Source organism: Ambystoma mexicanum, chromosome 5p (genome assembly GCF_040938575.1).
Source record: "Ambystoma mexicanum isolate Mex_15411 chromosome 5p, UKY_AmexF1_1, whole genome shotgun sequence".
Lineage (NCBI taxonomy): Eukaryota > Metazoa > Chordata > Amphibia > Caudata > Ambystomatidae > Ambystoma > Ambystoma mexicanum.
This window is the reverse complement of record NC_090930.1, coordinates 689,898,553-689,911,506: the sequence shown is the minus strand read 5'-3', so window position 1 is coordinate 689,911,506 and position 12,954 is coordinate 689,898,553.

Genomic DNA, 12,954 nt, shown 5'->3' with positions numbered 1-12,954 from the left:
TACTGACAACTACAAATAAAAACAACTCTCTATTGATTGAAATCTATATACAACGGTAAAAAACACATGCACTTTCTGCTGACTAGCGTACAGTATAGAATGAAAATGTTGAGTGAAAAATTGTTTTTCTTGTGAGTTTAGTCATCAGTCACAATACCCTGTCCCTTCTGTGACCCTGACTTTTGTGACCCTGACACCTTCCCTGCCGCTCATTGTAACTTTGAGATCAGTTTCAGTTTGCTGTGCAAGGTGCTGTGTCAAGCAGGCCTTGATCATCTAATGCACTCGAACTGCTGTTAAAAATAATTATTCATAATACAGCCCCCTCCACATATCCTCATCAGAGATGAGCAATACAGACACATCTCTTCCTGTTCCATTTTTTAGGGTTGCACATTAACCTTTTGAGTTTCAGATCAGCTGACTGTATGCGTTTCACACTGATCTCTGTAGACATATTTTGAAGTACACGTTGATTTTTCCAGGAGGTTTTGCACATAGAAAAACATAAGATGGAAATATGTGTGAGTGTGTGTCTAGAATCTTAGTTTGCCCTTTACTGGACTCAGCAGAGCAGTGTCCATATTCTAAATGCAAATACACCAGCTGCACCTGACGCATATATACTTTGGGGGTTCACTAAGAGACATTTGCTTCCAAGTGCCCTTAGGAATGGAACAGTGTCCCTGCCAAGGGAGATGAGCAACTGACAAAACCCTAGCCCTCCCAGCCTTTCTAAAGCACAATCGAGTATTAATCTGGAGGTTAAACATGTATTTCTGCTCGTCCCCCTACCCCTGATTGGACGTTGCCATTTTGGCAAGTGCAAGCAATCTGTGCAGTGAGATATTGTTTCCCATGAATGGTTCACATACCTGGCTGAATTTGGGTTTGGGTTACCCTGAGATTTATCCCATGAGTCGGTTCGTTATTTTATGAAAATAAAGCTGTAAAATGTGTCCTGCTCAAGGATAGACTGACATTAGAGAAGCAAAGGGAGGCGCGAACCCTAAGCTTGTGAGCAAGCTGGGACAGAAGAGAGAATACCACAAAGGAAATCCCACTAAATAAGGTAGTGAACTCATGTTTTAATTATAAGAAGACATACAATAGAAAACAACACAACAAATCAAATCAGCCAGAAATTGGCACAAAGAATACAAAAGTAAATTAAGAAAAAACCAAGTGTGCATAAGTGTGATTGAAACAACAAATGATTATATAATGATCGCACACACTTATCAAACCGTTAGCAACATCAAATGTAAGCATCCAAAAACTCATGAACAATTTCTACAGCATCAGGCCTCAATCAAGAGAGCAAGGACATAGCTTATAGGATGTAACTTATAATGTGCCGTCTTGATTGAGTCCTGATGCTGTGTGCTTCAGTGTGAGTGAAACGACAAATGATGATATGATGATCTCGCAAACATATCAAACCATTAGCAACATCAAGTGTAAACATTCAAAAAGTCATAAACGGACTGTCCACCAGGGGGCACATGGATGGAAACCTCCTTCGTGTGAGCTCCGTACAAGGGTCTGTGAAAGTGGACTGAGTCCCCACCACGAGACCCCGCCCGACTTGGCAACCACTCGAACCTGACTGCGGAAGGTGCCTGAAGCCCCACAAGAAAAAAAAAACAACAGAAATCGGTACCGTTTTAGCCAAGATATTCGCAGCTGAAACCCCGACAACCGTCTGTACAGCCGGCCCGCAGAGCTGATATGCCCAGTCATGCTGCGACTGCAGCACAACACGGACAGAGCGTGTGACACACCCTGCAGCAGTGACACCGCCTTATGGCCCCACACCAACAGCCTCGACCCAGCGAGGTGTGTGCATGAGACACTTGGGTCATTGTCTGCAAGCGTTGAGAACCGTCCGAAAGGAATAATCAAAGGAATTATCTGATAACGCTGCAAAGGAACATCAGATTGACTTGAAGTTTGAGAGGCCACTGATCTTTTAGTAATAAGGGGGTTACAGGCGTTGCTCAAACTTTCAAGCTTATTCAATAAGGTAAGTTGGCCAGACAGAATCTGATTAAGCTGATTGGAATTGTTGGGTGTCTTGGCCCACGTTCAAGTTATTATGCTGCAACACTTGGTGCTGTGGGTTTAGGAAATCCAAGAGGGCGGAAAAGCCCACATTTGCGCCAGAATCCTTGAGAACCGTGCAGTTTTGCGCACAGCAAAATGGTCCCCTGACCTGCCACCCACCAGTGCGAGCGTGAGGGGCCAGGAGTGCCATGAGTGAAATGTGTGCCAAAGGAAAAACAGCAGTGCCGATGGCTAAAAAAAGCACTTTGAAATCACCTTTGTTTCTCTGAAATGCAAGCTAAAAATGCCTATTTTAAACATCGCAAGATATTCAAAAATCTCAATGAACACCAGCAGACATTTGGCAGAATGTATTCTTGCGTGCATACTAAATCTGGAAAGAGAAAGAGCCCAAAACAATGTTTATAACAAAACTGGCTGAGCTGTGGATGTCAGCAGCTGAAGTGAAATTGGACTGAAAGACACTAAAATCTAAATGTTTAAAATAAATGAGTGACCTTCTGTTGAGTGGCACATAGTTTGCAACTGCTAAATGCCATAGTTTTGAACTTCGAATCAGCGTTCTAGCTGCATGTGTAAAAATTGAAAGTTTGGTTTGAATGTAGAAAACTGGGAACTAAAGTGACATTTAGCTGAAGCCTGGCTTGAAGAGAGTGAATTCTGCCCGGCAACTACCCCCGACAGGAATGAAACTTGCTCAGCCACTCTTCCCAGGCCTGGCTGCATTCTGCTCCCCCTGCCAAAAGGAGATGACACCTCCCTGATTGAATCAGGGGAGGAGCACCTGGGGACTGCAGGAAACTAAACAAAGCACTGTCCTTGGCCCAGGCAAATGTTAAATTAGGGGGGTCGTAAATGGCTTCCTCTTGGAAGGAAACGGGGAGGGGCACTGCGTGTGAGCAAGCTGAGCTTGGGGGAAGTGGATAAACCAGAAATTCCACCATGTGCTTTGGAAAACCACACCCTTCGGGGCCAGAACATAATTTTAAAAAGATGGATAATTCATAGTGCGGACTTGTAAAAATTATATAAATAACATCATCATTCTTGCAATTTTTCTGTGCACGTTTTAAGAGGTGTTAGGACCCTGTGGTGTGTTCTTGGGGATAGTAGCGGAAAAAAGGTTGTTACTCCAAATGTATACATGTTAAAAATCTGACACTTTATCATCTGAAACCCATATCCCTGGTACACATTTGTGTAAAATCTGGAAAGGTTTAGAGGTTGTTATCTGGATGAAAAGGGCAAAATTCTGTCATAAGTGGACACAACATCTTACAAAGACAGGGATCGGATGGTTTGGTGCTACAGAAAATATGTTAACTGGACGCATACTATTAGAAAAATGGTACATAGATAAATATGTATTTGGATCAGAAATAAATTTGTGTGCAATTTGACAAGGCGAGGATCCTCTGACCATAAACCTACCTCATCACTCTGACTCACAACCCAGTTCCCCCAATCAAGGGAGAGAGGAGGAACTGGCCAATGATAAGTTGAGAGGGTTGGGCATAGAAGATGAGCCGACCCTCCCACTTTGTAAACACATAAAAGGAGACTGTGCAGGACAGGTAGGGACATTCACTTCACACTTCAAGCTGATTTCTTGCGGAGCATTTTGCCAGAAGACACCAGATCCAGCACTTAGACTTCAAATCCAGACCGAGACCAAAACTTTGAATTCAGACTTCAGAATTTGTCAGCAGGCCTCAAAATCTTTTGAAAACTGATTCACCCCAGACTTCCAAGGGGCACAGCTGGGCTGAGCTGTTTGATTCTGGCCTAAAACCTTGTGCCAGAAACACCCAGAAAGCAGAGCTGTACACGGAACCAGAGACCAGACCGCTGTGCAGTGCCAAGAACTTTTGCTAGAACCAGAGATCCAGACTGCTGTGCAGTGCCGCTAGCAGAGTTGACCCAGATTGCTGTGAGCAGAACCAGGCAGAGACCGTTCGTGGCGAGGAACCGCAGTCCAATCCTAACTCGATCTGTGGCGAAGTCGCATTCCTGTCCAAAATATAGTGTGAGTACCGCCAGAACTGTGAAAAACCCAATCTCTTAGTTTAAAATAATCTAATTCAAACTTTTTTAACCTATTGAGAACTGCATCCTAGAAATCTTGTGTTCCTTCTGTGATCTCAAACCTGAAAACTGTCATCTGTCGTTCTGAGCTTGACTTTTCTTTTGAGAATCTACCTTCACGAAATCGTCCATATCTCCGGAACCGTTTGTCCTAGGAACGAAATTTTCCAACGAACCCAGAACCGACTTACTATTCATTATACTTTTTCCATAATCGCGCTCGACGCACTCGGAAAAATTGCAGCGAATTGCAATTTTGGCTCAATTTCTTCACTTGGCAAAATAGCAGCTCCTTGCTTTCCTTTGCTGAAATTCGTTTGCCACCTGACAATCATTCATAGAGCATTGCTAAAGTGATCCTGAACTAGTACAAAGTAGCTGTCACCCACCCTGAAACTCTAGAGGGAATTAAAATCATTTTATCATATTTTTCACTTCTTTGCATACCACCTTTTAAGTACTTTGTCTGTGTTTAAAATCATCCCTGTTGATCTAAGCTTGCTAGGGGGGAACTGAATTGGGATTGTACTGTGATTGCATTCCTGAAGACTGTGTGTGTCACTTCCACCTCCTTACATTGCATAGAGGGGGGGTGAATTGCCAAAAGGGGAAAAGTGATTATATTATGTTTTGCTGAAATCATATCAAGTTTATTCCTGTGTTGCTTCTTTTCCACCTTGCATTTCCTTGTACCATATAAAGCATTCTCAGCTACCTTATCCTATATACTACTCCTAAGTAATTAAACCAGCGTGCTAGTATCACCTCATCCATTGCTGATTACTGCTCATTTTCACAAGTGTGATATCAATTATTAATTTATTATAAAAGTGTGATATATATACATATATATATATATATTGTTTAATTCTCAAATAAACCTTTTAAATTTGCAAAACAAACTTACTTCTTGGCTCAGTGGGGTCAGGGGGATTCTAAGAGAGGGGTGTTATATAAGGGTTGTCATCCAGAGTACACGAACTGGTCATAACAATATATAAATAAGGGCTTCCCTTGAGCAATCCCAGACAAGGCACTGACTTTATGGGACTGCTTGATTGGAGTCTTACATCGGCCTTATTCGCTAAGACCTCAAACAATTTGGCCAAGGCAAGCATAGCAGTGTTCATAGATGTCAAGGCAATCCCAGTGTTTATATTGTAAGTATCAACCAACCCTCCACCAGGAGAACAAGAGCCCCCCATTTATTTTCCGCGGGGCTGGAGCAATAAATGATAGTTTATCCACTGAGTTAGCAACACTTAAGTTTGTAAAAAGAATTGGAGACTTGGATAGATTTTCGGACACAGTATGAGTTGAAAAGCAAGAAGCATTTGTTTCAAGATCAATTACTGCCATGTCTCCAACAGAGGATATTGTATGCACACTTGGGTTAGAAATGTCATCTGCAAACAAAGAGGATGTGGCTGGTGCCTTGGCAGATGATGCAACAGGACCAGTCAGTATATTGTTTAACAGAATACTGTCTGTTAGGGAGACATTTTCCTTCGCAAAAGTGACCGTGGAACTGGTCGGGGACACATACTTTGTTGACTCATCCGTTGGGCCATCAACCGCCACATCGTGCTGGCCAGATTGTCCATGTAAAGTGTCCTTTGTTACTGCAGCATTTGTTATGTCCACGCAGTCAGTTGCTGTTATTGAAATATTCCCAATGTTCAGAATAGCAGTGTCCACATGACTTGCTTCTCGACAAAATGGGCGAATGTCCATGCCTAACAAAAGTTCAGCTTTGCTTTTACATTTAGGTTTCATGATACCCATACGTGGAGTAGAACTTAGTCAGGTTTTGTTTTGCTGACGAAGGGGATGGACTATGTGCAGGAGTCACGCCATTTGTACAATGCAAAGCAGTTACAGTAGGCATGCCTGATTTGAGAGTAGAAATGCCACGTTTCATGGTCGAGTTATGTTGAGAAAAGGCAGATGCACTCAACAGACATGCAATGTTTACAAAAATAAAATGAAATCAAAAATTAAATAATGAACCCAAAAACTGAGAGCTACGGCACTCACCGCAGCGAGCGCGGCGAAGCGGCAAAGCGGGACTTGACGGGGCTTCACAGGTGCATGAGCGTGGTGCGCGTGCAACCACGTATTTATGGCCCTTCCCAGAGAATGTTGCACAAAGGGCCTAGACAAAGACAAGAAAGTTCTGTCAGCATATAATTATGCTAATAGCTGTTATATGTAACTCCCAACAGCAAATCTTCACCTGCTGGGGCTTGTAGTTTGTCGTTGAATCCACAGTAATCCAAAGCAGAGAAGGGAGCTCCAGACACCCGCGGCAAAGTGGGACTTGACGGGGGTTCACGGATGCGTGCGCATAGTGCACGCGCACTGTGTGCGCGCAACCACGTATTTATGGTCCCTCCAAGAGAATGTTGCACAAAGGGCCTGCTGGGGCTCGTAGTTTGACGTTGAATCGACAGTAATCCAAAGCAGAGAAGGGAGCTCCAGACACCCGCGGCAAAGCGGGACTTGACGGGGCTTCAAGGGTGTGCGCGCACGGTGCGCGCGCAACCACATATTTATGGCCCCTCCCAGAGAATGTTGCACAAAGGGCCTGCTGGGGCTCGTAGTTTGTCTTTGAATCCACAGTAATCCAAAGCAGAGAAGGGAGCTCCAGACACCCGCGGCAAAGCAGGACTTGATAGGGCTTCACGGGTGCAGTTTCTAATGTTTACAAATACTGGGCACAACAATACAAAAAGCAATAGGTATTTATTAGATGCTTGATGTAGAGGATGCAATGTATCAATTAAATTTTCTGAACATGTCCATTGGATCTCTTGCAAGGTCTAGCAGTTAAATCTTGCTCTAGTCATCATGACAGGGTGGCTTGCAGTAGTGGCCCATAGCAAATATTTCTGCGGTGTACCTGTGGTGATCGTTTTGAGAGCTCCTTCGTTTCTCTTCTGTCCTGGATATGAGCAATCATATCCTTGTTTAGTTGTTCTGATATGACATATTAGAAGATGACAGGTGCATTTAGTTGGTTTAGTGCATTGCTTTCAGTGAGCATACTTCTTATATATTTCAGCCATGGTACATTCGGCTCATTATCCTTACCCAAAATCACTTCTATTATTTATTGTGTGATGGTCGCTTACTCATTTCTCCAGGCATGGATCTATTGGAGAACCGGTAAAATGGCTGGATCCACTTTAATGCATGAAAGGCCTAGTTCTAGATGAAATCCGTAATTTGCTGACAATCGGGGAAGGCCAAGATTTTTTAGAAAAAGTAATTCTCATACATTTGCATGTCTTTAGCCTTCACAAAGGCCCACAATAACATACCCTACTTTGCAACTGCTGTGGTTTTACCCAGGTATACTTTAGTGATTAGGTCTATAGATTTAGTGCTAGACAAACCCATGAAGTTGCACAGTCCCCCCAGAGCCTGTTTAAAACAATTGCTCTGTTTGCTAATGTGGAGAACAGAAGAGAGTGTTCATGCAAAGCGTAACTCTAAATAATCAAATTCAGTCACCAGGAGGATTCTACTATTATTTCTTAGAATTACAGGCAACCTTGGAGGACGCCTGGCCCTGTGAGATACTATCAATGCTGACTTCACAGCATTATCGTGCAGATTCAGTTGGTTCATGAACTGAGTTTACTCCAGGATCAGCCTCGGCAGAGAGAGGGAGGGGTGTGTCTGTGTACACCAGGGTTGGTAACGCCATACACCCCACTTTTCTTATATCAGGTCCCGCTGATGTCTAGCAGAATAAAGATTGTTAATATATAAACTCAACAAAAGGGGAGCCATCACACATTCCTGTCATACTCCCATTGTTATTGCAAAGAAATCAGTACAGTGCACATTTGCACCAGTCCTAACAAATGCATACGTGTAACGAAGGATAACTTCAAGCAGGGTCAGTATAGCTGGACAGTTTATGGACATGAGCGATTGCCACACAGATTTTGGCGAATTAATTTATTAAAGGCTGTGCGCAAGTCCATAAAGGCTAGATAAATCGTCACTTTTTTATATACAATGAGTTACCTATTGTCAAGTATATGCTCAGAGATTGCTCACTTGCACCCAAGCATTCAGACCTCCCGTTCCTCTGCCAGGAAGGAACTGCACTGGCTGCCTGTATCAGCTAGGATCTCTTTTAAGCTTCTGACCTTATGCCATACGTGCATTTATGGATCAGCACCTAGCTATCTGAAGGAAAAAGTCTCCATACATAAGCCTACCATAGACCTTCGATGTACCTCAGCCCATTTCTTGAAAGTGGCCAGGGTCAAGAGAACACTAGGAAATGGATGCTCCTTCCCAGTTTTGGGCGCATATGCGTGGAATGATCTGCCACAAATACTTAGGGAAGAAACAGATCACTTAGGTTTCACGAAATCTATGAAAACGATGCTGTTTATGTAAACATCCACCAGAGCTGCCTTTGTTCTTCTGTTTCTTGTTTGTAAGTGAGCGTCTGGACGCCCTAGTGCTTTTGGCGCTATACAAATGTTATAACATAACATAACATTCTCAAAAACCCAGTTGTATGGATGCAAGTACATTATTCTGATCAACTCAATCTTCCATTTTGCCTAACAGAGCACAGCCAAGTATTTTAAAGGTGGAGTCCAAAAGTGAAATTGGCTTATAAGACATTGGGGACTAAATAGAACCTTTTTTTAAATCAAATCGGTTGGATTATCTTGGTAAACCATGACTTTAGGATAAGGCCAGAACATGCTATGGCATTAAAAGCAATAGTAAGTAAAGTAGGCCAGAGGTCTAATTCTACACAGAATGGATTGGCAGGTATGTTGTCTGGCTCTGGCCAATAATTGGACTTTTGTTTCCTAAAGATAGCTCAGGAGAAAGGTTAGCTAAGGGGCAATGCGTTTGTCTTGGGAAGTAAAACAAAGTGGTGCAACACAGTTTCGAGTCCTGATCCTATGCTTAGAAACCACTCACTGGTATTAAGCATGTTACAAATTAACAATAACATTTAAAAAAAAATAACAGCCTCCCGAAGTTTAGTAATAGAGAACACTAAGGTCGTCTGAGAGGTTTGTGGAGACACACATATGTCAGAAGCATTGTAACGCTCACCTGATTCCCGCAGAGGCGCCGGTCTTGACTGGGTGAATGCCGTATCTTCACAGGTGATGTGTAACACACGGTTGGCTCTTTGGGCTGGACCTCTGTGCACTGTATGTCTGACTCAAAGAGTAAGATGTCTGCAGATAGAAAATATGGGATTAATGAACTGGGGTTATTGGGTGCCTCTCTCCTCCTCCCTTTCTCTTCTCCTGTAGAACCCCAAAGGTTAACGCCCTCACCTTAGGTAAGTGAACGCCGAGCTCTTCATCTGCCTCGGGGCAGGGTGCCGTAACCAGTTTCTTCACTGGATAAGGGTGCAGGCCTCTTGACCTCAGAGGACTGCTGTCCATCGTTAACTGCACGAACGGTAAGTTCTGGGCACTTCAAATGTCTTAAAAGTCTTTTGTAATGATAGCTCTTGTTTTGCAGGGTTCCGGCGATGGCGGATGGCGGGCTGATGAGAGTTGAGGATCGAACCCGCGTGAGGAATAGAAGCGCCTGGAAGCACGTAAGTAAGCACTTGTAGCCTGCTTCACGATGCACACTAACTGTCCCTTTTATCTTGCAGGTACAAGTTCGGAGCTTTAGAGAAGCTGAAGGGTGCTGGAATACCCACTGGATTCGGCGTGGGAAGGAGTAATGGCACGTGAGTAATAAAGTTGCCCAATGTCTTTAAACGCACCTTCTTTTGTCTTTCAGATGCGGGATGCAGCGCCGAAGGCCTCCGGAGCGTGCGAAGAGCTGGTAAGCTTTTGTCTTTCAGATGGCGGAATGCAGTGCGAAGACCTCCGGAGCATGCAAAGAGTAGGTAAGCCTTTGTCTTTCAGATGCCGGAATGCAGCGCGAGGCGTTGGTGACAGCCGATGGACCAGGTAAGAGATGCGCTGCCACTGAAGACCGTAGTGCTAACCTGTTCTTTCTTTGGGCCTCATTACACGGTAGGCGGTAGGGATTTACCGGCACCGGTAAAATACTGGTACCGGTAAATCCCTGCCGCCTTACTACGAGGTCCCTTAGCGGGTTGGAGTTTTAACGCCTGCTTTTTGCAGGCGTTAAATACCAACCCGCTAAGGGACCTCGGAGCTAATTACGGCACCGCAAAATTGCGGTGCCGTAATTAGCGCCTTCCCCATTCCCATAGAGCCCTATGGGGCAGGAATGGGAATGGGAAAGGGCAATGGCGGAAGGGGGATTTACCGCCCCTCCAACCTTGGGATGGGGAGGTAAATCCCCTTTCCGCCAAGACGGTGCCGGTATTTTACCGGCATGAGCCATGGCACTAATAGCGCCATGGCTCACCGCCTACCGTGTAATGAGGCCCTTTGTCTTTACAGGTGCTGCTGAAGACTGGATTCCAGGATGGTAAGCCTTTGTTCCCTTAGGCCCAGGATCAGAAGCAGAAGACACGATGAGCGTTCTGCTGCAGAGAATGCAGAATAACGCAAAGCAAGATTCATCCATCGGGTGTGGTTTAAATAGCCTCATGTAGTGCTTAGGTGTCTCCTTCCACAGCCTCGCCTAGGTGAGAAAAGAGTTCCTGCTTTCCAGAAGAGTTCCAGTGTTCTGAACCTAGGGAGTGGCTCCTGCCCCACCCCACAGGAAAAGTAGTCCCAAACAGAAGAGGATCAGGGGCTCAACTGGCAGGTAAGTAAGCAGCATGGTCTGCTGCAGGTAAGTCCACCCAAGCATTATGAGCCCGGCGCTTCCAGCGCTGGGACTGGGCATCTTTATGAGTCTGGTGCCACTGGCGCCAGGACAGGGTCCAAAAGGTCCCAATTGGGACTGGCTGGTACTCGGAACCGGGGTTATGGGTCTGCTTCCAAGGGAGTCGGGCAAGTCCTGATCTTTTGGAAGCAGAGATCATGACAGCACCCCCCCTCAAGGCCCCTCCCAAACCTTCTCCGGGGGTTTGGGCTTGTTAGGAAATGTTCGATGAAATCTTTTGATTAGACGAGGGGCATGGACATATTCTGCAGGTTCCCAGGATCTTTCTTGGGGACCGTAGCCTTTCCAGTCAATCAGGTAAAATAGTTTAGATTTGGAGATCTTGGAATCCAGGATGCTTTTGACTTCAAACTCGAGTTCTCCATCAACTAGAATAGGTTTTGGAGATTTAGTTAGTCGGGTTTGAGGTTGCACGGGTTTCAATAGAGAGACGTGGAAGACCGGATGTATCTTCATGTGAGGGGGCAAGTCCAACTTGACCGCTACTGGATTTACTATGGTAGTGATGGAATAGGGACCAAGGTATCTTGGGTTGAATGTGCGTGGTCTTTTTAGAGGTAGATATTTGGTGGATAACCAGACTTGATCTCCTACTTGATATTGGGGGGCTTCCTTCCGATGTTGGTCTGCTCCTTTCTTGTATTGTTCTTTAGCCCTTTGAAGGTGAGAAACGGCTTCCTTAAAGGCTTGGGTGATTGTAGAATGCAGGTGGTCTACTGCTGGTGTTCCAAGATCTTGGAGTGGATCCAACACTGAGGTTCGAGGGTGACTACCGTATAAAAGAAAAAATGGGGTCTTCCCAGTTCCCGAGTGGACAGAGTTATTGTAGGCATATTCGGCTATCCAAAGGATATCTTTCCAGGTTTTTTCAGTTTGTTGTAGCATGCAGCGCAAATACTGTTCCAGAGTTTGATTGGTCCTCTCGGTTTGTCTGTCAGTTTGAGGGTGGTGGCTGGTAGAAAGTCTCACATCAATTTGAGCCGACCGACAGCAACTTCGCCAAAAATGAGAAATAAATTGACTACCTCGATCCGAAATGAGAACTGAAGGAAAACCGTGCAGTCGGACGATGTTTTCGAGAAATTCTCGGGCCAGAGTTGCTGCTGTTGGTAAGCCTTTGAGTGGAATGAAATGCGCCATCTTGGAGAATAGGTCCACGATTACTAGAATCGTATTGTATCCGGAGCATGGAGGTAGATCGGTGATGAAGTCCATAGAAAGCGTATGCCAAGGGCGAGGTGGGATGTCAATAGGGCGTAAGAGGCCGGCTGGTTTTTCCTTTTGACTCTTGTTTTGGGCGCATACTCCACAGGACATTATAAAGTCTCTGATATCTTTTTTCCAAGACGGCCACCAGAAGTAGCGCTTGATCTTTTCCGAGGTCTTGGTCATACCGGGATGTCCTTCCATTAAAGAATCGTGATAACAAGAGATTACCTTTTTCTGTAAATCTGTGCTGGGCAGGTATAACCGCTCTTGGAAATATAATAGGTTGTCCTTCACCGTAAAGTCCTTTCCCTGCAGATGCCAATTCTGTATGTCTGCTGGAGTTACCAGTAGCCTGGCTTTATCCTTAACTTCCTCTATGGATTGTGTGGCGATTACACCTAGAATTCTTTGTTCGGGAATGATAGGTACAGGTTTAGGATTGATCAAATGTTCTTCCACTCCCACCCGAGAAAGGGCATCAGCTTTACCGTTTTTTGTACCAGGTCAATAGGTAATTATGAAGTCAAACTCGGCAAAGAATAGTGCCCAACGGAGTTGTCTAGAGGATTGAGCTTTTGCGGTTTTCAAATATTGCAGGTTTCGGTGATCTGTAATCACAGTAACGGTGTGTCGGGCCCCCAGAAGATAATGCCGCCAAGCCTTAAAGGCGGACTTGATAGCTAGAAGTTCCTTATCAGTAATAGTGTAATTGATTTCAGGAGGCGAGAATTTGCGGGACCAAAATGCCACGGGATGCAACTGATTGGTTACTGGGTC